The sequence below is a fragment of the Mustela erminea genome, chromosome 11 (assembly GCF_009829155.1).
Source record: "Mustela erminea isolate mMusErm1 chromosome 11, mMusErm1.Pri, whole genome shotgun sequence".
NCBI classification, from domain to species: Eukaryota; Metazoa; Chordata; class Mammalia; order Carnivora; family Mustelidae; genus Mustela; species Mustela erminea.
The window spans coordinates 43,364,139-43,389,152 of record NC_045624.1 but is presented as its reverse complement, the minus strand read 5'-3'; the positions used below and the strand labels follow the sequence as shown (position 1 = coordinate 43,389,152).

The 25,014-nt window shown below is 36.7% G+C and overlaps 1 protein-coding gene across 3 annotated transcripts in view; it reads left to right on the top strand.

Moving 5' to 3' along the window:
• BBS9 (Bardet-Biedl syndrome 9) overlaps window positions 1–25,014 on the top strand; it is a 446,163-nt gene that overhangs the window by 275,441 nt on the left and 145,708 nt on the right. The gene's annotated exons all lie outside the window — the stretch shown is intronic.

Genomic DNA, 25,014 nt, shown 5'->3' with positions numbered 1-25,014 from the left:
CTGAGTATTTCCTTCAAATAGATTTCTAGAAGTGAAATTATTGGGCCCCAAATTAAAACATTTAGAAAGCTCTTGATTCGTGCTGCCAAACAACTTTCCAAAAACACTAAATCATTATCTCCTGTTTGGTCAGAAAAAAATTACAGTCTTCCTTTTCCTCACATTGCTATAGCCATTTTTTTTAGTTTTTTAAATTTATATAAGTAATCGCTATACTCAATGTGGGGCTTGAACTCATGAGCCCAAGATCTAGTCACATGGTCTTCTGACTGAGCCAACTAGGCACACCTCCTATAGTTATTTTTTTTTTTAAAGATTTTATTTATTTATTTGACAGACAGTATAGTTATTTTTGATGTAAGGTTGTCTGTTTCTGTCTTTTCGGTAATATGCTCATTAAAATGGACAAACTAATATATCATTAGATTGCTAAAATAACCAATGATGGAGAGCTTCCTAATGCTAAAAGATGACTGACATTTTTTTTTTTTAAAAGATTTTATTTATTTATTTATTTGACAGAGAGAAATCACAAGTAGATGGAGAGGCAGGCAGAGAGAGAGAGAGAGGGAAGCAGGCTCCCTGCTGAGCAGAGAGCCCGATGCGGGACTCGATCCCAGGACCCTGAGATCATGACCTGAGCCGAAGGCAGCGGCTTAACCCACTGAGCCACCCAGGCGCCCGATGACTGACATTTTGGTGTTATCATCTTTTCTTAGTATATAATTTTTGTTGACTTAAATTGCTAGATCCTGTGACTAAATGCATGAATAGAAATACAGTGTGGGTCTGAGCATTCAGGCAGATAACAACAGTTCTCTTCATCTGATGTGGAAAAGTGAGAGCTGCCCTGTCCTGCTTCCTGAGTAATAATTGAGATTTTATTGTGTTTTAATCTAGTTCATAAAGCCATTTAGTGACCTAGTTTTTTATTTATAAATATGTCAAAATATGTAGAAAACTAGGTTAGCTAATCAAAAGAGGTTACATTTGAAATAACATATTTGCTCATAAACAATGAATTCTGGAACACTGAAAAGAAATAAAAAAAATTAAAATTAAAAAAAATACTTGCTCATTTACTTATTGGGTCTTAAATAATGGGGTCCAATATGTGCAGTGATGGTTATGACATAATATTATATGAATTTTATGGCTTTGATCTCACAAGATATGCATAAAATAATAACTTCAAGGGAAATGTTTTATTTAGAGAGTTGTGGCTTTATTACTTCTTTTTAGCCTCTATCAAGACATTTTAAGAAATATTAGGAACCCTTACATCCTCTGTAAAGATTATATGAAATGAGTAATTTCTGTTCCTCTGACCTGGTGGGAGCACTATTTTACTGCATGATAAAGTAACTCTAAAATCAGGACATAATATAAATACTGTATTTTGGGAAGGTCATTTTTGGCACTTTTTCTACTGTAGTATACTTCTTTAGGTCTGGCATTGTTACACTTCTTACTGATGGTGAAGGGAAAGAAGTTCTGGAATTATCAAAATACTTGTAGTCATTTAAAGATTTTGTCTGTAATTGGGGAGGGTATGTGATATGGTAAGTGCTATGAAGTGTGTAAGCCTGATGATTCGCAGACATTTACCCCTAGGGCAAATAATACATTATATGTTGATAAAAATAATTAATAAATAATAGTAATAATAAAAAAGATTCTTTCTGTAACATGCACTGGCTTTATGACTTTTGTCAAGTTCTTGATACTTTTTTTTTTTAAGATTTTATTTATTTATTTGAGAAAGAGATAGATTGAGTGAGAACATGAGCAGGGGCGAGGGGCACAAGGGAGAAGCAGACTCCCCAGGGCTCAATCCTGGGATTCTGGGATCATGACCTGAGCTGAAGGCAGATGCTTAACCGACTGAACCACCCAGTGCCCCAAGTTCTCAATACTTTCTAAGCCTCGGTTTTCTCATCTGTTAATGAGGGATGGAATTACCTCAGAGATTTAAGAGAATGATTAATGAAATACTCCATTTGTAGAAGATCCTTAGCAAAAGTTTATCTCTTTCTTGTTCTCACATGTATAATATATCGAAGGTTAGGGCTAGACCAAGGACTCTTGGTATGAGTCCTTGACTATGAGTCCATGAGACCAAGGACTATGGTATGAAGCAAATAATACATTATATCTTAATTTAAAAAATGAAAGTTAGTGCTTCAAGGATTATATAATTGACAAGGACACTGTTGAGGAGAACCAAACCATTAAGTATGTATCATGTAGCACTTAGAAAAATAATACCTTCAAAATGTTTTTGTCCTTCCTCTGGAATACAGATGCACCAGTACATACTGAATTAAATGTCAAGATTAGGCATGCCTTGGTGGCTCAGTCAGTTAAATATCTGCCTTCAGCTCAGGTCATGATCCCAGGGTATTGGGATCAAGTCCTGCATCAGGCTCCTTGCTGAGGAGCTTCTCTCACCCCACCTCTTCCCCTACTTGTGCTCTTTCTCCCTCTTTCTCTGACAAATAAATGAATAAAAATCTTTTTTTTAAAAAGATTTTATTTATTTATTTGTCAGGGATAGAGGGAGAGAGAGCAAGCGAGCACAGGCAGACAGAGAGGCAGGCAGAGGCAGAGGGAGAAGCAGGCTCCCTGCCGAGCAAGGAGCCCGATGTGGGACTCGATCCCAGGACGCTGGGATCATGAACTGAGCTGAAGGCAGTCGCTCAACCACCTGAGCCACCCAGGCGTCCCTAAATGAATAAAAATCTTAAAAAAATTAAAAAATATACATCTTAAATGTGAAGGTTAGGATGTGGGTTGAAAACATTCTGTGTTTGCAACTGTTGGAACCAGTTTGTACAATTTATGAGTTGTAATTATAAAGATGTTACTCACAAAATAACAGTGACTGTTCATTATACAGTTATATTTTCCATAAAAGCCATTAAATTGGTTCCACGAGGATTTAGTATGCTCCCTATGACACTGAGTTTTTGGTCCCTTTTCTTTGTGATATGTGAAAACTTTAGTGCTCAGAATTACCAGTGTGATAATTGTGTGTGGACCAAGGACATCATGAGGAGTTATTAGGGCATTCTTTATGGCCAGAGGTGGCACTAAGTGTTCACTGGAGGCAAACGTCCTTAGTCCTATGACCTTCAGCAGCCTTCTTCAGTTCTTTGATATGAAGAGATAACATATTTGCAGTGTCTGTATGGAAAGCGCTGGGCAAGCACAACCTCAAGATGAGTCAACCTCTGAATTTCCAGCAGTTTGCCACACTCTGGAGCCACTAGAGTTTGGAGTTGTCTGATTTAAGCAAGAATTGTTGGTTTGCCATCACTTACTTTTTGCTATTATCTCTTCCCCGAATCTTAGAGATATGGGAATCCTATGACAAAAGCATATGGCCAGCTGCTATTACTCTTTTTTTTTTTTAAAAGATTTTATTTATTTATTTGACACCCACAGAGAGAGAGAGAGAGATCACAAGTAGACAAGAAAGAGAGGGAAGCAGGCTCCCTGCTGAGCAGAGAGCCCGATGCGGGGCTCGATCCCAGGAGCCCAAGATCATGACCCTAGCCGAAGCCAGAGGCTTAACCCACTGAGCCATCCAGGTGCCCCTGCTGTTACTCTTGGTATGAACTTAGATCATATTTTTGCATGCATGGAATAAGTATGTTATACTGTACTTGAAGAAAGCTGCCCAATGGTTTAAAAAAAACCTTGTTTTGTAATATTCTTTTGATCAGTGTACCACCTTTGAATCATCTAACATCTAACTTCAGATAATCATTGTTCAGAAAGTTAGTGTTTACTGGGTATTTACCCTAAAGATACAAATGTAGTGATCTGAAGGGGCACATGCACATGAATGTTTATAGCAGCAATGTCCACAATAGCAAAACTGTGGAAAGAACCTCGATATCCATCAACAGATGAATGTATAAAGAAGATGTGAGATATATATATATATGAATATTATGCAGTGATGTGATATATATTATCACATATATATGTGATATATATGATATTATATATATATATATATGTATATGAATACTATGCAGCCATCAAAACACCCCTGAAACCTTGCCATTTGCAATGATGTGGATGGAACTAGATAGAGGGTATTATGCTAAGCGAAATAAGGCAATCAGAGAAAGACAATTATCATATGATCTCTCTGATATGAGGAATTTGAGAGGCAGGGAGGGGCATCGTGGGGGGTAGGGAAGGAAAAAATGAAACAAAATGGGACCGGGGAGGGAGACAAAACGCAAGAGACTCTTAATCTCAGGAAACAAATTGAGGGTTGTTGGGGTTGGGGGAGAGAGATGGGGTGGCTGGGTGATGGACAGTGGGGAGGGTATGTGCTATGGTGAGTGCTGTGAATAGTGTAAGACTGATGATTCACAGACCGGTACCCCTGAAGCAAATAATACATTGTATCTTAATTTAAAAAATGAAAATTAGTGCTTCAAGGATTATATAATTGACACAATTACATAATTTATAATCTCAAATCTCATACTAAAAATAATGAATAAAAACACTTGATTTTTTAAGTCCAAACCATTAGATCCACTGAGGTTATTTAAGATGTATTCATTTAAGACTCTGATCTACTGCTAATTCCTGATTTGCCATCACAGCTTTTTAGGTCCACCTTGATTGCAGCATTTATGACATTGCATTGCAATTGTTTGGTTATACATCTGTGTTGTTAACAAAGTTCTGTGCTGTTTAAGGGAAGAGGATCTGTTTTTTTCAGTAATATCTCTAAGTTTTAGTACACTTTCCCATGTTTAGTAAGTGCCAGATTAATGTGTCCCAAACAGTCTTGAAATGACTTAGATATGGAATACTATATAAAGCACTCAAGCATTAGTGATCCGAGATCACTTTTGTGTGACTTGACTGATAATTGTGGCATGATTTATTTAACATGAATTTTGGTGGGTGATATTTGTACACAAGTAAGGAAGTTTTAGTAGATGATTCAAAATAGCAGGAATTAAATAAAGAACAGAGAAACAACCTATGGCATTTACATGTTGATTTGACAGCCTCTGGAAGCCTCTGGAAGCCATCTCTGTCCACCACAGTCCTGTCTTTCCTTCAGGCCCATCACAAACATTTAATTCTTGCCTAGAAGGATACTTAGAGACCACCTAATATAACATTATTTTTGTTGAGGTAAATTGAGTTAGGATAAACTGAAACTCACTTTGGCATTACCCTTAATGTCAGAACAGGGCTTGCATGTTGTGACCTCTCAGTTCCATCCCACTCTTCTTCTTTTTTAAATTTATTGTGTTATGTTAGTCACCATACAATACACCAAGCAGGGGCTTGAGCCTGTTTGTTGAACAAAGCCAGGTGCTTTGTGAGGTTAACTCCAGGAAGTTTTGAGGGAATAGTTTTGTAGTTTAATTAAGTAATTTGTTCCGTATTTTTGCTGGCATTGTGTTAGGTTCTGAAATACAGAAATGGAAAAGACATAGACTCTCTCTCTTTTTATTATTTTTTAAGATTTTATTTATTTATTTGACAGACAGATCACAAGTAGGCAGAGAGGCAGGCAGAGAGAGAGGAAGAAGCAGGCCCCCTCTGAACAGAGAGCCCGATGTGGGGCTTGATTCCAGGACCCTGGGATCATGACCTGAGCTGAAGGCAGAGGCTTTAACCCACTGAGCCACCCAGGCGCCCCTAGACTCTCTTTTTTAGCAATTCTAATCTGCTGGCAAAAACAAACAAATATAAAGCACATTTGTAATATATTGTGATAAGAGCCACAATAAAAGTTTTGTGGTTTTTTGTTTTTTTAAGTACCATAGAACTAAATTGATTGTCCACATACAGAAAGTTCAGTTGGATCCTCTCCTTCATCATAAACAAAAATAAATTCTAAGGAACTAAATACTTAGATATAAAATGTATAGCTTTTATAAGAGAAGAGAGAAGTACATCTTTATAATGTCAGGGTTGGGAAGGATTTTCTAAATAAGCTACAAAAAGCTCATTGAGTCCTTAAAAGATTGATAAATTTGATTTATATTAAAACATAAAACTTTTATACAACAAAGGAAACTATGAACAAAATTAAGATGGAATTTTTTATTTCATTCTACCAACAAAGGAATATGTAAAGGGCTACATAAAAATAAGAAAAATGTGCAGTGTATGTGAAGAAAATTCCAAAAGAGGAAATGTAAGTAGTCAAAAAAACATATAAACAGATGCTTAGTCTTGGTAGTAATCAAAGTTATGTAAATTGAAACCACAGTGAAATTCCATTTCACACATATCAAACTGAAAAAGATTTAAAAGTTCTGATAGGATGACGTGTTGGCAAATATATGGAGCTGTGAGAACATCCCATACATTGCCGGTAGGAGTAACAAATTCATATAATATTTAGAGAGCACTTAAAATGAATTAATATGTCAACATTTAAAATAATCTCAAAAATACAGTGTTGAGAAAATTAGGGCACAGAGGAATACCCATGGTGTGATTTTAAAGTTTTAACAACATGCAAAAAAATCAGACATATTGTTTAGGGATACATATATTGTAAAAGTGTACAAACATTCTATTCAGGATACTACTTACTTCCAGGGGAAGAGAGAGGATGGTATGATGGGAGCAATGCCCAGATGGGGCTTTAGCTGTATCTAAAATGTTTAATTTATTAAAATAAATGACAGATATAGGATAATTAAGATTTGCAAATGCCGGTTGTTTGTTGTATTATTTTCTATACCACCTTGTTTGTTTTAACTGTTTCATTCTATAAGGGAAGGGGGAAAATGCACAGTGGAGAACTCATTCTCTGAGGGAAGGTCAGGGAGGGCCCTCTGGAATAGATGACCTTTTTTTTTTTTTTTTTTTAAAAGATTTCATCCATTTATTCGACAGAGATCACAGGTAGGCAGAGAGGCAAGCAGAGAGAGAGGAGGAAGCAGGCTCCCCGCTGAGCAGAGAGCCCGATGCAGGGCTCAATCCCAGGATCATGAGATCATGACCCGAGCCGAAGGCAGAGGCTTTAACCCACTGAGCCACCCAGGCGCCCCTGGAATAGATGACCTTTTAAGCTGGTTTTGGAAAAGCAGTACAATGTGTAGAAAGGCATGGAGTTATGAAATAGCATTTTGTGTTGAGGGACCTATATGCAGTTTATTTCTACATTTGCAGGACTGGGGTGTGAATAGAATGAGAAAACAGAATGGTTATCAGAGCTAAGCCTAGACAATGAGTCAGGAATCAGATCTTATGATAGTATTCACTTTCCAAAGCAAGTAAAATTTCTTGTACACTGCTATTCTCTACTCCACTTGGGACAGTCAGCTCATTGAGTAAAGATGACTAAAATCTCTGAAGATAATTCTTACAACCTTCATTCATAACATTTGGTAGATGCTCATAGAGTTTTGAACACTCTGCTGGTGTTTTGGTAGATGGAGAACCAAGAATGAAAACAGTGCTTTTGAGCTTTGAGGTGATTTACAAACAACCGACATACCTTTACTATTGAGCAAGCTTTATGGGCCATCCAGTCTGAAAGGCTCAGGCCTGCTCAGCTCTGAGAGTCATGCCTGATTTTCTTTCTTGGTCCAGTTGGGAAGTGCAGTTTCTTCTCTTATGGCCTCTCACATGGCTCTGCTGTGCATTTTTTGGTTCCCTCTATCCCCACATGGTGGAGAGTTTTTATCAAGAAAGGGTGCTGTATTTTGTCAAATGCTTTTTCTGCATCTATTGAAAGGATCATATGGTTCTTGTTCTTTCTTTTATTAATATGGGGTATCACAATGGCTGATTTGTGGATGTTGAACCACCCTTGCAGCCCAGGAATGAATCCCACTTGTTTGTGGTGAATAATCCTTTTAATGTACTTTTGGATCCTATTAGCTAGTATCTTGGTGAGAATTTTTCTATCCATGTTCATCAGGGATATTGGTCTATAATTCTTCATTTTGATGAGGTCTTTGTCTGGTTTTGGGGTCAAGGTAATGCTGGACTCATAGGATGAGTTTGAAAGTTTTCTTTCTAGTTCTATTTTTTGAAACATTTTTGGAAGAATAGGTATTAATCCTTCTTTAAGTAGTTTGTAGAATTCCACTGGGAGGCCATCTGGCCCTGGATTCTGGTTTGTTGGGAGTTTTTTGATTATTGATTCAGTTTCTTTGCTAGTTAGGGCTCTGTTCAGGTTTTCTATTTCTTCCTGTTTCAGTATTGGTAGTTTATATGTTTCTAGGAATGTATCCTTTTCTTCCAGATTGCCTAATTTGTTGGCATATAGTTGATCATAATATTCTTTTATAACTGTATTTTTTTGGTGTTGATCATGATTTCTCCTCTTTCATTCATGATTTTATTTATTTGAATCTTTTTTCCTTTTGCTAAGTCTGGCTAGGGGTTTATTGATCTTTTTTTTTTTTAAAAGATTTTATTTATTTATTTATTTGTCAGAGAGAGAGGGAAAGAGAGCAAGCACAGGCGGACAGAATGGCAGGCAGAGGCAGAGGGAGAAGCAGGCTCCCTGCTGAGCAAGGAGCCTGATATGGGACTCGATCCCAGGACGCTGGGATCATGACCCGAGCTGAAGGCAGCTGCTTAACCAACTGAGCCACCCAGGCGTCCCAAGGGGTTTATTGATCTTATTAATTCTTTCAAAGAACCAGCTCCTAGTTTTTTTTTTTTTTTTATCTTTTCTGCTGGTTTTTTTTTTTTTTTTTCATTTCTATATCACTGATTTCTGCTTTACTCTATTATTTCTCTCCTCCTGCTGGATTTAGGCTTTATTTGCTGTTCTTTTTCCAGCTCCTTTTGGTGTAGGGTTAGTTTGTCTATTTGAGACTTTCTTATTTCTTGAGAAAGGCTTGTATTGCTATATATGTCCCTCTTAGAACTGTCTTTGCTGCATCTCACATATTCTCAACTGTCATATTTTCATTTTCATTTCCTTCCATGTATTTTTTAAATTATTCTTTAATTTCCTGGTTGACGCATTCAGTCTTCAGTAGAATGCTCTTTAACCTCCGTGTATTGGTGGTCCTTCCAATTTTTTTTTTGTAGTTGCCTTCAAGTCTTAAAGCACTGTGGTCTGAAATTATGTGAGGAATAATCACAATCCTTTCGTGGCAGTGGAGACCTGATTTGTGACCCAGTATGTGATCTATTCTAGAGAATGTTCCATGTGTACTTGAGAAGAATGTGTATTCTGCTTTAGGATGCTCTGAATATACCTGTTAAGTCCATCTGATCCAGTGTGTCATTCAGAGTCCTTGTTTCCTTGTTGATCTTCTTCCTACATGATCTGTCGTTTGCTGAGTGGTTTGTTAAAGTCCCTTATTATTACTGTATTATTTTTAATGTGTTTCTTTAATTTTGTTTTTAATTGGTTTGTATAATTGGCTGCTCCCAAGGAGGGGCATACATATTTACAACTGTTAGATCTTCTTGTTGGATAGACCCTTTTATTAGGATATAGTGTCCTTCTTCATCTCTTATTACAGTCTTTGGTTTAAAATTTTGTCGAATGTAATTATTGCTACTCCAGCTTTCTTTTGATGTCCATTGGCATGATAAATGATTCTCTACCCCCTCACTTTCAATCTGGAAAGTCTAAAATGAGTCTCTTATAAGCAGTGTATAGATGGGTCTTGTTTTTATTATCCATTCTGATACCAATGTCTTTTGATTGGAGCATTTAGTCCATTTATATTCAGAGCAATTATTGAAAGATATGAAATTAGTGCTATTATATTACCTGTAAAGTAGCAGTTCCTGTAGATTGTCTCTGTTCTTTTCTGCTCTTTGTTACTTGCAGGATCTTTCTTTTCTCAAAGGATCCCCTTTGATAGTTTTTGCAGTGCTGGTTTAGTGTTCATAAATTCCTTTAATTTTTGTTTGTTCTGGAATCTCTTTCTCTTTTCTTCTATTCTATTCTGAATGACAGCCTTGCTGGATAAAGTATTCCTGACTATATATTTTTTCCACATAGCACATTGAATATATCATGCCTGTCCTTTCTGGCCTCCCAGGGCCCTGTGGACAGGTCTCCTGCCAGCCTTATGTTTCTACCCTTGTAGGTTAAGGACTTCTTGTCCCAAGCTGCTCTCAGGATATTCTCTTTATCTTTGAAATTTGCAAGTTTCACTAATATATGTTGAGGTGTTGACCTGTTTTTACTGATTTTGGGGGGGGGTGGTTCTCTGTGCCTTTTGGACTTAAATGCCTGTTTCCTTCCCCAGATTAAGGAAGTTTTCAACTATAATTTATTCAAATAAACCTTCTGTTCCTCTTTCTTCCTTCTGGGATCTCTGTTATCCAGATATGATTTCATTTTATGGAAATGCTGAGTTCTTGAAGTCCCCCTTTTGTGATCCAGTAGTTGTCTTTCTCTCTTCTTTTCAGCTTCCTTATTTTCCATTATTTTGTCTCTATATCACTGACTTTCTGAAAGAAGGAAGGGGAAAAGAGTAGGGAAACAAGGAAAGAGAGGAAAAAAAATGAGAAGCCTGATCTGAGAAATAAGAGAAGGAAACAAATCAACAAACGAACAAATGATTATAAGGCTGACAAAAAAAAAGAAAAATGAAGAGAAATGAAAAAAAATGAAATATTTATATATAAGATAAAAGATAAAGAATAAAAAATAAGAAATAGAAAAATAAAAAAAAATTTAAAATTTTTTAAAAAGTTAGGAAAAGAGGAGAAAAAAACCCGAAGGAATAGGCCTGGTTCTATTTCTAGTGGAAGCTGATGTTTTGGAACTTTCTTTAATCAGTAGACTTGGTAGATGCCTAGGCCTATGTTGGTCTTCAGAGAGAGAGGCCTGCTGGGCTGGCTCAGAAGTGACTTACTCTTACCCCTAGGAGTAGGGGGGTGGGGTTTTATGTAGGAGACTCCAGCTTCCACTGGAGGTGCTGTGTTTCTCTCTGAGGTCCTACTGTGCTGGTGGGCGGGAGCAGGGAGAGGTGGTAGTAGAGGAGGAATATGGCATCATCCCACTCTCTTGTTCCTGGGGAGTGGACCCAGCCGTCACTGTTCAGGGGGCCCTCTTAGCAAAGCGAGCAATCTCTCATGTCCCTGGCTTTCATCACTTCCCTGCTCTTAACCTGTCTGTGCCTGGGCCATGGACAAGCCCAGTGCTACAGATCTCCTGTATTTTATCTCTGACCTGTGGCTGGGATTCAAAACTCCAAGTTTTAAAGGGCTTGGTAAGGTGTGGGTCCACTCCAGTCTCCCGGAGGAGAGGCTTAGGCCCAGCACCATCCTGTATAGGAAAGCAGTCACACAGTGCGTGCACAGGGGTTAAGAGTTTATTGTAATACTCAGGGAAAAGCTGAAACTGGGTTATTGTGCATCTGCATTCAACTCAGTCCCCTATTCCCTCGTGTCCCAGAAAAGCCATTGAAGAGGCTTGAATCTATTGTGGCAGACAGCGAAAAGCAGTGGCTAGTTTATCTGCAATCTCCTCCTGTCTCTGCTTTCTTTTAGTTCTGCCGCAGAAAAGAAGTTGCTCAGGCACACACAGAGATTTAAGCCTATTGTGGCTCACAGTGACTTTGCTGTTGAACATGGTTCAGTGGATCCCAGCTGGCCTTTTATCCTTGAAGAAGCAAAATATGCTCTTCCAAATGCCCTTTGGGAAGGGGAGCTATTGCTAGCAGTGCAACCCAGGGGATCTCCTCACCAGAGCTAATTTTGGGGTCCCTACCCTCTGGGCTCTTTCCTACTTCTCCCTCTTCCTGACTTTGCTCTGTCAAAAGGGTTCTCTCCCCTTCATGACCATGTGCTTTCTTCATCCACAGTTCATGGTACCAAACCTTGCATTTGCCACTTTCTCTCCCCCCAGCTGTGCAGATTGTTTTCTTAATCTTCAGATCATCTTTCTAGTTGTTTAAAATAGTTGAACGTCCTATATTTGAAGCTATATTTGAAGGATGGAGCAAGTTCAGGGTCCCTCTGCTAATCCGCCATCTTACCTTGGCCCTCAGTATTTTCTTCTTAAAGAAGTTATTTATCAAGAACCTAACAAACTATTGAATTACAAAATACTAGGTTAATTGATGTTAAAGAGACACTGGGCATTCTTGAAGATGGAAAAATTCCAGGGTCCATCGATATACCATTAAATGAGATAGACCAAGGTTATAGGAACCCAAGATATTTCAGAGAAGTACAATGAAACAAAACCATCCAAATCTGGCAGTCTACTGTATTCTTGTCTAGCTAAAGGAGAAAGAAGTGAAAGGCTTTGGACACAGCAATATCTTTGGGCCTTAATAGTGCTCAGCACCATGCTGGATTTTGGAAAAAGTGGGCAACATATGACTTCTCAGAGTATAAACAAGGAAATTGGATTTTGAAACAAGTCAGCTCTTTCCTGTGTACCTGCAGCCTGAGACAGTGGAATGATAGAAAAAGAAATTTGTAGAGTGATTTTGAGCAAGTTAGTTACTATTTGAATCTTTTCTTCATCTATAAACTGAGAATACCACTTGCCCCTGCCTACTTTAAAAGGCTGTTGAAAATTTATCCAGACAATTTTTGTTACTTGCCATGCTAGTATAAGGGCTGAGATATTAGGACTTAATTTTTATGTAGTTTAAAGTAGTTCTGGTCTCAAAGACCAGGTTACCTCTGTCACCTGATCAAAAAGTATTGTTTTAATTTGAATTTCTCTAATAATTAGTGATGCTGAACACCTTTTTTTTTTTTTTTTTTTTTTTACTAAGACATTATTTAATTTAGAGAGAGAGAACACATGAACACGTGTTGGGAGGGGGAAGGGCAGAGGGAGAGGGAGACAGAGACTCTCAAGCAGACTCACCACAAGCATGGAGCCTGACTCAGGGCTGGATCTCAGGACCCTGAGATCATGACCTGACCCAGTATCAAAAAATCAGACTCAACCAACTGAGCTGCCCATGTGTCCCCACTGGATAAGTTTTTATTTTGTTGCTTGTGCTTTGGGTGTCATATCTAAAAAAATTATTACCAAGATCCATGTCAAGTATCTTTATTCATATGTTTTCTTCCAGGAGTTTCATGGTTTCAGGTCTTACATTTAAGTCTAATCAACTTTCAACTAATTTTTATGAGTGGCGTGAGGTGGGGGTCCAGTTTCATTTTTTTATGTGTGAATATCTAATTATCCCAGCACCGTTGAAATAAGTCAGATGGAGAAAGATACATACTTCATGATCTCATTTATATGTGAAATTTAAAAAGACCCAAAAAACAAACAAAAAACAAACTCTTAGGGAAAAAAATCAAACTGTGGTCACCAGAGGTAGTAGGTAGGGGAGTGGGAAGTGGAGGAAGGTGGTCAAAAAGTGTAAACTTCCAGTTAGAAGACAAATAAATACTAGAGATGTAATATGCAATGTGATGACTACAGTTAACACTCCTGTGTGATATATAAGAAAGTTGTTAAGAGAGTAAGTCCTAAGAATTATCACGAACTTTCTTTTCTTCTTTCCTTTTTATTATATCTATATGAGATGATGGATGTTAGCTAAACTAACTGTGGTAATCATTTCATAATATAAGGAAATCAAACCATCATGCTATATGCCTTAAACTTATACAGTGATATATGCCAATTATTTTTTAATAAAACTGAGGTGAATAAAAGGAAGTGCAACTTTTGTGTTAGTACATTTTTTGTTCAAATAGACTATGTGTTAGACCAGTAGATAAATTAGCAGACCTGACTCTAGAGGATAAAAATCTAGGACCCAGAGATGCAGATAAATTAAATAATAAAAATATATTAGAAGCATCTCAGGCCCCATGCAATAGGTATATACCAATATGACAGTGTTATAACTTACAATTTAATAAATGGAGATGATATACAGGACTAGAAACCAGAAGAATGTTTGCTTTTGGGGAGGGAGGGGAATTAGTTAGAAAAGGGAATGAAGGAACTTTCTAGTTCTAGGGTGATAAAAATATTCTATATCTTGAGTATTGTTTATATAGAAATATACATTTGTCAAAACTTGTTGAACTTGCTACATAAAATTTGTGTATTTTTTGCATATAATTATGCTTCAACAAAAATAATAAAAGCAGAAAAATGTTTCAGTGGGAAAATTACTAGGTATGAAAGCATTAATCAAGTGGTATAAGTAGAACACCTAATTTTGATGCAAAATACAGTGAAAGAATCATCCAAATAGGCCGGAATGGAGTTAATCCAGTAATGCCCCATACGTGGTGAATTCTAGAGCGGGTTTTGAGGAAATGATGGACTGTAAGTGCCAAAGAGGTCTTTCAGGGCCTGTAAACCTCAGAGGGAGCAGGGTACAAACCGAGGCAGGGCAGCAGATTGAGTTGCAGAGAATTTATAATGGAATAATAATGCTTTAATGTGTATGCTCATAAATGAGAATCCCAATAACAGCTTGTGGAAACTTAATAATTAGTCATTCAGTGATATTTTGGACTATTACTACATAAAATAAATGTACTTTTTTTTAGAAAAAAATTTGTTTTTGAGATCTTGAGTATTCTTGTAAGTAGAGGTTGAAACTTAAATGCCCACTTTTTTTTTTTTTTTTTGCCTTTGTCTGATATCTTCATTATACCAGAAAGTTACTATTCACATGGTTATTATCTCTTTTAATTGGAACCAATGTGTACTTTGATGACTTTTGTTTTATCTCATTACCTTTTGATTTGTTTTGTTTCCTAAGAATCCATTATGAAGACTTTGATTCATCTTTTGTGGAGCTCAGAAAGTTTAAGATGAATTAAAGACATTCCTTTTATAGGTTATCTCAGCTCAACCCATAAAAATTGCCCATCAATTATAGGAATGTTTTCAACAATCCCTGGCATATACTTCTAAGAAATTTTCACGTTCAGTCAGTTTGACAGTTGAATCCATGAACTCTTGGTCTAAAAGCCCTTGATACTAATTATTGTATTATGTTTGTCAAAGAACAGGAAAGAGATTAAGATAACAACAGTTTGCATAATTCAGGCTGTAACATAAAGCATAGAAAAGAAGCAGTGTGGTTAGTGGTGTACAAGCTGTATGTAGAATACTAGTATGAATTTTTTAAAAATAAAATGTTCTCAAGATAGTATCAGCGGCATGCATATGAAGTACTTTAGTAACATTTCACCAAATTATTAAATTTATAGTGGAATTAGAGGGAGTGAAAATTAATAATTTAGAATGATTTTTTAAATTATGAGCTAAAGTATTTCAGTTGATTAAAATGGAAACAAGTCCATCTTTGTCTGAAAAATTCTTACTATCATTTGGTTGGGAAGGAAAAGGTAATTAGCACCTCACAAATCAACATCATTGATGGGAAGCTTTACTGTAAATACACAAAATTTGAGGATTATAGTCCCTCAAAGAAGGTATACATTCAAGATGACATGATCACTTTTATTTGTTTCATTAGCTTGATGTTAACCCAGCTCTTGTTAGAGTTATAAGCTGTTTTCACCTAGACTCGTCCTTATTCAGTTTCAACACTATGCAAATATAAGCAGAAATAAATAATCATTCCTAAGAAATAGCTTTAAAAACTAAGGAAGTCTAAAAAAAAAAAATATATATATATATATATATTTTATATATATATATATATAAAATGAAAAAGAATATATATATATATAAGAATATAAGATATATATATAAGATATATATAATATAATATATATAATATATAATATATATTATATATAATATATATATAAAATATATAATATATTGTAATATATAATATAAGATATATATATAGATATAAGAATATAAGATATATCTATATATATAGATATAAGAATATATATATATATATATATATATAAAATGAAAAAGAAAAGAAACAACTAAAAAAACAACTAAACAACTAAAAAAAAACCACAAAAAACTAAGGAAGTCTATTGGAAGCATAAAGCAGTTTTGGCATCTTATATGTCATGTATGAAAAATTAATGGAATTGGTTTTTATGACTGGCTTATGGAATTGGTCTCATTATTTTACTGTCACACCTTGTATATGAGCAAATGGTTAGATCATATACTCATTTTTACAAAAAATTATAACTGCTTTGTAGTAGAACTGGTAGTATTATCAATAATTTATGAATTAGAGATTGGTTTAGGTAAAAATGACTTTGTCTTAGCCAAATGTCTTAATAGCCTAAACTTTCTGTGTGTAACTGTTCACCAGAATTACTTGATTTGGGTTTGATCACAAAGATGGAGATGGGAAAGGAGACTTACTTGTCATTCCATCTGCTAGTTCGTGAAAAGAAATAATGGAAAACTTTATCCCTGTATATTGTGAGCATTAGCTGGTAGAAGACCAGTTTTATCCTTTGGATTCTTTTAAATCTAGATATCCTATCTTCTGTGCTTCTGACTTTCCCTCTGGGAACTTGCATATCATCCTTCCCTATGGACTCCATGCTTTAAATATTGTTTGTCTCTCAAGTATATTATATCATTTTTTTGCATGTTTTTACTAGAGCCCACGTAGAATTACATAAAATAGTTTCTGATCAGTGTAAAATAATCTGTATTTCTACAAAGACACTTAACATTTTACTCTAGTTTGGAAGCCATGTTATACATAAACGCTCACATACCGTCATTTAAAAAAAAATGAAAATGACTTGATTCTCCATTTGGACCTATAAGGAGTTCATATTGGAGGCATTTTCTTGTACTCCTGTTAGCAAGTATTGACCTGTAATCAAGCCAAAATAGGGTACATATGACACCAGACACTTTTTTATGAACATGGATTATAACTTTTTAAAAGTGTCTTTACATGAGACAAGTTTAGGGCCATAAAATGAATACCCAAGAAAAGAAGTCATCAGCAGAGGTTTATGAGTTACCAAAACAAAAGAGTTCAAACTGTGCTCACTACAAGAAGAAGTAGTTAAAAAATTAGAGAAGGTGTTTGAATTGATAAGCTGTTTGAATGGGTCTTCTGACCTCTGAATTGACCTTTTCCATTACCTTCTCCATTTGAAAGATAATTACTCTCTTCTTCTTTCACCCTAAGGCAACCTCGGCCAGATTTTCTGCTTTTCCTTTTGAAGAAGGTTGCTGTAGTGCAGTGTATTGGGTCAGGGTATGACCTTATACAATTTATTTCACTAGGACCACTGAATAGAGATGGCTACCACTGTTGCTAGTGCCTCCCCAAATCCGAACCAGTCAGCATCTTGATGACTTCTAATTGCAGGAGGATCATTCCATTCATACTAAAACTGTTTTTTCATTGTCAGTTTTGGAGAACAGTAACTCTATTATTCAAGGAGATAAAAATGAAGTAAGTTATTTGGAAGAGGTCTAATATGGTAGATTTATTTTATAAAATATAGATTGTTTTCAAGTTTCTCCTAATTTTCAACATGTTTAGCTATTTTCTTATCTTCATAGCACCTCTGGAGTTGCAGTAATGAACAAGTTAATCAGGACATATAAATTTATTGTACATTGCAAAGGACTTTAATTGGAACTATAATAAATCCTTTAAGTAAGGACCGGTCATTATAGAAAGCTATTTGCAACAGCTAAATGTTCATGTTATACTAACGTGAGATATAAACACTTCTTTTTTAACTTGCATGTCATTATAACACACAGATGTCTTGGCTCCAAGAACACATGTATTACTAAATGAGTGCTGGCTTGGATTTATGCCAGGGCAGAGGCTTAGTGGTCTTAAGTAAGAGCCCAGAACATCGCACGATGGGAGGTCATACAAACTGCTTTTTTATTATGGGAGTTCTCGTCCCTGCTTTAGAGTCTATCACTGGTAAAGAGTAGATGCCCAGTATAGTCTATTTTCCTACAGCATACTTGAAGCTCTCTCATTACTAAAGAAAAAGCCTTAAGATATAATTTGAAAAGAGACCTTAATATGTAAGTTGAAAATCTTGCAGAAGACTCTTACTTTAAGGCAAGTAGTGGCTTGTTTAGTTGCTTCAACAACTGCTGCATTTCCATAGTAGTTATCTGGGGGAAGCTGAGCATATTGAGGGCAACTTTCCCCATCTAAAAAAAACATGCATGTGTTGGGGGGAAGAGAGTGGAAGGAAGAAAAGGAAGAAGAGGAACAAGGTTATGTGTTGGTCAGATCCCTACGTCAGATTCAGAATTTTGATGCATCTCATCTCTATTGGAAATGAATCCATGCAAGGACCTATTTCCTATAGGAGGAAGCATGAGCCTGGGTTTTTGGCTGTAAGGCATGGACTGATACATTGCTGGATGCAAATGCCAGTGGATATTGAATTGTGCTAATATTACTATTAGAACTGTTATTATTTTGTTTTTGACTACAGAGTTGCCTAAGTTTTGATTGGTCTGCCCATAGTCCCTTTCTTCCCATTAACCCTGTTATCTTCAGTAGGCAGTTTTGCAGAGTAGTATAACAAGTAAATCCTTACTATGGTATACCAGCATTTCTGTAATTCAGTACATGTGTTTCTGGGAAGTTCTGCAGAAACACATGTATTGAAATACAGAAATGCTGGTATACCAAGTATCTACTTGGTAAACTACTTGTATGTTGATATATAAAGTTAATAAGACCTCTGTGACCAGATTGAGAAGCTGGGGCATAGAAAGTTTATGTTATTATCATATAATTGGCATGTTCTCTATTTATCAAATTGCTCTTCACTGTGTTGAAACTATGTTAACCCACCTAAATGGTATTAATATATTTTTAAAGTAGATAATATAGAATTATATCATCATTCTTTCAAATAATATGCTAAGACCTAGAACCTCAATTTTAAATATATTTGACATGAGACTGAGACTTCTGGCATATGGCTCCTTAAGATTAGAACAACAACAACAACAACAAAACCCATCTATCATAGAGACAAAGTCACAATACTTTATAAGTGAATGAAGGAGGCCTTAAAAATGAAGTCCTTATGAACCAAGAGAATAAATTATATGAGCCAAAATGTCTGTGTTCAATTTCTGGGTACAATTCTGAGTTGAGAGTATTACTAATTGGTAAATATCTCAATATTAAATATTAAGTTAATATTTAAGTATTAACACTTAAGTAATTAATTAACAATCAATAATAAAATTTTATTTATTATTAAATAAAATCAAAGCTATTTTCTTGAAAGAGCTTAAAATTTCCTTACAATGTTAAGTGTCATAATTACCATCAAATCAAATCTAAAACCAGACAAATGTTAGTTTGGTACCTGCTTAGTACAGATCATATTTGACAAATAGCTTACCTAATTGAATATTAAGTTCTTCAGTTAAGTTTTATTTAATGTTGGAAACCTGGTGTTTGGCCACAAAAGGACATAAAATGACTGAATGAGAAAGTGCTTACATTTTGCCTTCTCCATTGTCTTATATTTCTGCCATTCTAGCAAAAAGACAATATTGCATTTTCCACTGCTTCCTCATGTGCTGTGGGGTGAATGGTGAGCAATACTAGCATGAAGACTTGGATTTGCTTGCTTTCCATTCCTTTGGGGTGAGGCACATCAGTCCCCAGATAGGATCTGGTTTTGAGGACATCAGATGTCTTGCCACTGGCATCTGGACAAAACCTGAACATGTGGAGAACAGATTTAGTTTGAGTCGACTATGATGCTCATTTCACCCTATATTAGGCCAAAGGTGCCAAACCCTGCTACCAAGTGAAAGTTGCTTAGTAGTAGGAGGAGGAGGAAAAAAAAAAAAAAGCCAAAGATCAGTGGTAAAGAAACTAATGAACTTATAGGATAAGCAAAGAAGCATGTCACATTATCAAAGGCCAGAATCAGACCTTAGGAGCATCCATCCAAAGACCATGCAAGTATTTTTAGGATTGTGTTTCTTACACATTATCATGGAGGAAGAAACAGAAAAACAAAGATTGCTAAAGATGTGAAAGAAGAGACAAACCATAATATTCCCCTTTATTCTCAGTTGGCAGTCTTCTCTCCTCACTTCAAGGCCAGATGGCCACAGACTGATATTGTGAGAGCCTGAAATCCACAATGAATTATTGAAGTGGCAAAAAAGCAATCCTAGTAGGTTCCTCACAAAAAACAGACTTCAGAGGAGGATAGTCCAATCAGACGTAGTATTTCAGAGGACAAATTAGCATTTGGAATGCTTAATATACATTAAATAATAAAGAATATCTACCTTTTCAGTAGTCATCGCTTGAGTTGGCTTTAGTATTGTCTTGACATTTAAAAAAAATTGTATATAGAAAATTTAGATCTGTTTTGGATGCTTTTTAGAAGGTTAGTCTTCTAATTGTTTCCAAAAAAGACTTTTCTTATAAATAGCTCCCTTAATATGCTACTAGATATATTTACTGTTGTTTTGTAGAAACTTACCATTGGTCTGTTAAATATTTTTTGATGTGGAATGATTAGGTTGGTGATCTGAGGTGGATACTAGGGCTCATGTGTCTACTAGAGAATTTCTGTGAATTTTAAACCAGGGCTAATTTTGGATAGCTTTTGCCCTATACTAGGTATAATAGATATATTACTTTTTGTAGTTTCCAAAAAGTACTGAAGAATCATAGCTGATTTTAGTGAAGAAGGAAAGGTTGATATATGTTATTTAGGGACTTCAGGTTGCCTACATGGTATCCAGCACTCCTTATTTATTAGTGGAACTCCCAGTTTTATGTGGGGGTTGGGAAAATGAGTGGGTGGGCAGAGTTTTATTGGTACCTCATTTTTTAAAAAACATTTTATCTATTTATTTGACAGAGAGAGAGAGATCACAAGCAGACAGAGAGAGATGGGAAGCAGGCTCCCCACTGAGCAGAGAGCCCAATGTGGGGCTCGATCCCAGGACCTTGAGATCATGACCCGAGCTGAAGGCAGAGGCTTAACCCACTGAGCCACCCAGGTGCCCCATTGGTACCTCATTTTAAAAGCTTGCATTTTCTAGGCTCTTTCAGCTTGGAGTAGACATATTCTATAGTTCTGGCCAGGGAGGTGGAGGCCTTTTTTGATGGTCCATCGCTCTGATTCCTTGCTGCTGCCAGGTTTTTGGCCTCTTTTGACCCTAATAGTGCAGAGTTGCCCACCATAAGGGAGAACAAGGACTTGCACTGATGGATGTGTGTGCTAGTCTGTTCCTTTGAATCCCAGATTCACTGGTCTCAGCCCTGGTGAAACTTCCAGTATTTTCGCAGCTTAGGCCTCTTTTTCCGTCCTTTGTTTCTAGCCTCTCTAGTGACCTATGCACACTCCCTTAAGCTAGGATTGATTCTTCAGATTGAGATATAGTCCGAGTGCATTTCCTTTGTCTTGGCAGTTTTCCACTTCAAGGCTCTTTTGTGTAGTCCCTCATTTGCACTTACGAAGGCAGTTTGGGGTAGAGATCTAGAACTTAAGCTCTAGAGTCAGACTGACCTGCATCTGAATGTTGGGACTTAACTTGATCTCCCTGTTCCTCAGTTTCCTGAGCTATAAAATGAGGATAGAGTGTCTGTTTCATGATACTGTTGTAAGGATTAAATGAGGTGATATTGTAAGGCAGTTTGCCTAGTGCCTGGGCATGTAGTAAGCACTCAGTAAAGTTGAAGTGATTTTATATGATAATGATTATTATACTAAACCAAAACCAAACATTGACTAGAGTTTTTTTTTTTTTTTCTTTTAAAGAGTGAGAATCTAAGACAGTTTGATTATATAGTATCAGAACTGGTACCAAATCTGTGAGTCTAAAAGCTCTGTGGGGCAGGACCCACGTTAGTTTCATTCATTGCTCACTCCCTAGTATCTGACAGAGGGCCTGGCATAGGATAATAAGAAAAATAGCTAACATTTAGTGACAAGTTAATTTGTATTCAGTCTGTTCAAAGTGTTTCACATAAATTAACTCATTTCCTTTCAAAGAACGATGGAGTAGGTATTATTAATACACCCATTTTAGAGATAGACTAATCTAGAGAATGTAAGTAAGTAGCCTAAGGTTAGTAGTCTGGTTCCAAAGCTTCATTGCCTTTCAGTAAATATTCACTGGATACATGAGAGAAGGAAAGGTGGGAGAAAAGGATGGAACATGTATCTTGATTTCTTGTATTTGAGGTTGGTTGTGGTACTTGCACCATCGAATTTGATTTTCCCTGTGCTTTAGAAAGGAATGTCACCCTGAATGACTGATTTTGGGGGAAGAACATGATACATTATTCCCTGGGGCTTTGGTAAGGTCAGTAGTAAAGAGGGGTGGTACATGGATCACTACCGAAACAGTGCTGGCTGCAGGCAGGTTGGTTTTCCAAAATGTGTAATTTCTGTTTGAAACTCAGAAGTTACCCAGTAGAGAGTAGCTGGAGTAATTCTGGGGCCTCGAGCCCTGGAGAGGCATCAGTGGCTGGGTGGAGAGAGGTCTCAATGACAGGAAGCCAGCAGTGAGGGCTTAGAATGGCCTTAAGTTTGACTATTTTTTGAGAAACTTAACTATTTTTGAAAAATTCCCATGTTTAATTAGTAAGATTTTATATCATTGGAGAGCATAGAATGTTTCTGTGTTGGAGTGTAAGGACATTGTTCAGGACAAATTTTACCATAGGAATAAAGAAAACAAATTGTATCATGCTTGGCCAATAACAGAAGTACTCTTTCTTAAACACCAGTTTATAGAATTGATATTTCTGAATTTTTCCTTCCACAATAATACTCTTTCTGAAATTTAGCTCTTCTGTTTTCTCACCAAGAACCATAAGTCTTTTGAATAATGAAAATAATGTTAACAGAGCCTGTGTACTTTACCTGTAGGCAGGTTCTGTGCACCCTCACTTCAGCTTTGCCCTTAACCTCTGTCTGACCTTGGGAAAATCACCCAGTTTACTGCAGCTTCAGTGTTCTCATTTCTCTAGTACGGATACTACCTCCCTTACGAGGTTGAGTATTACATGAGGTAAAGGACATAAAACTCTGAATGTAATTAATGAAACATGTCAAGCACTCAGGAAATGATATTTGTTATTAAATATTATTAACAATAATGCATTCTTAATGTTTCATGTATTTAAAAACATACTTTAGAGTAAATGTAATAACTTATAAAGGTAAGAGGATATTATAGGTAGACACTTGAACAAGAGTGGGTAGTAACAACTGATTGTGTGATTAGAAGCAAGAAGACAGCAACTATAAAATTTGATATAAGAGCAACAATTGTGCAGTAGTTACAGCTATGTAGTATAGGATCAAAAGAGCTTTCCACCTCTCCCTAATTTCTTCCAGCTGAATGAATGTACAGCCTAATACAGCAATTGATGTTTATAATAGTGACTTCTTTGAGTCATCAGGAAAATATTAAATTATGTGAAGTGCACTCCATTTAAGAAGGCAGTGGGGTTGGAGCACAATTTGGAAAGTTTCTCCTTTAAATTAATGCCCATTTTACTGATGGCTCTACAAACCCTCAGTTTATCTAAAAATCCCTGATGTTCCATGTGACAGAGATTTTAAAGTACTGGAAATCAAACTAGAGCTCGACTGCATGTGGGGGTAAGAATGGTTGTGCCATTAGACAAAACATGCTCTTTATACTTTTCAGATGATACATCCTGAAGGATTCCTGTTCTCTGACTCCATTTACAAAGCTGCTGAGCTAAAGGGAAGAAGGGGCTAAGTGGCCCTTGCTGTGCTAACAGTGTCAGACTAGATCTAAGTACATGTTTGACTCTGGACTTAAGCAGGATTTAAGAGCCTTCTGACTCTTCATGGGGGCTCAGGGCTGTCCATCACTCCTTCTTTCTTGCTCTACAAGAGAGATAATGTTATCTACTGGTCAAGAGCAAGGCCTCTGAGATCTACCAGTTAGGGATGCTTTGGGTCATAAGTCACTGAAATCCAACTCAGATTGGCTTAAACAATAAAGCAATGTATGGGCCCATACACCTGAAAGTCCAGAGGATTCTGGGTTGTCTGTCTAGTGTCTTCCATTCTGTTGCCTAGTGACTCACTTGGCATTGCCTTCCTCTATGTTTTGGTTTCATCCTTGGGCTGTTAGTAGCAAGATGTCGACAGCATGCTGGATCCCACAACTATATGTGACATCTAGAGGCTTACTCGTAGAGCACATAAATTCTCCAGCAGACTTTTCCTTCTTTCTTTCTGGCCTGTATTTGGTCAGCCAGTCATTTTCCAAGCAATCTCTGATGCTGGAGGAATATTAAATATTCCGTATCTTAGGCCAGGTCCCTGAACCAGTTACTGCCTAGAGGGATGATGATTGTATAATGATTGTTTTAGACAAATCATGATTTACCTCTAGAAGTGGAGTTAAACCACCTAGATCATAATGGCTGCCTTGATGTGGGTGCATAGGGGTTGAGAATGATACAGTGTTCTCTCTAGAGTCAAACAGATTTGTTCTCAAGTTTTAGCTCTGCCATTTACTGGCTGCAGGCCCCAACGTAATATATGTGGGGCTTGAGGGAAGAATCCAAATGATGGCTTATATAAACTATATGGACATGTTTTTGAAAATTATAAATCAAACCATTTTTTTCCTACTCTGACAAATATACCTTTATAATGATCTGGAGAGTAGTGTTTGAATTTGAATACTTGGATACTTCAGAGTCCTTTCTAGAACGTTATTACATAAGGAGGATAGGACCCAGGCCTGCACGCCATTCTGTGTCCATAGCCTGCTGGTGTCTCTGCCACAATACAAGGGTTGACATGCCAGCTGACAAGCCCAGGTTGTATCTTTCATACTCAAAAAGCCACCCTTTGTCCACACCTTGGACCTAGGCCTTTGGGCATGTGACATCTGCTCTAAAGTTAGTCCTAGGGAGGGATTTGGGGAAGAGACCCACAAAGGCTGTGGAGGAGAACTTGTACCAGTTTGGCAGGGAATTCTGAGCTAATCAGAGTATTTCTAAAAGGGGAATGCATGAATCTTGCTTAATATATTTCTGCAGCTTTACAGACTATTGTACCCATGGGAGGAAAGTACAGAGAGTAGGGCCTGCTCTGGCCTTTCAGAACTCAAAACCCAGAGTAAAGGTTTATTTCCCT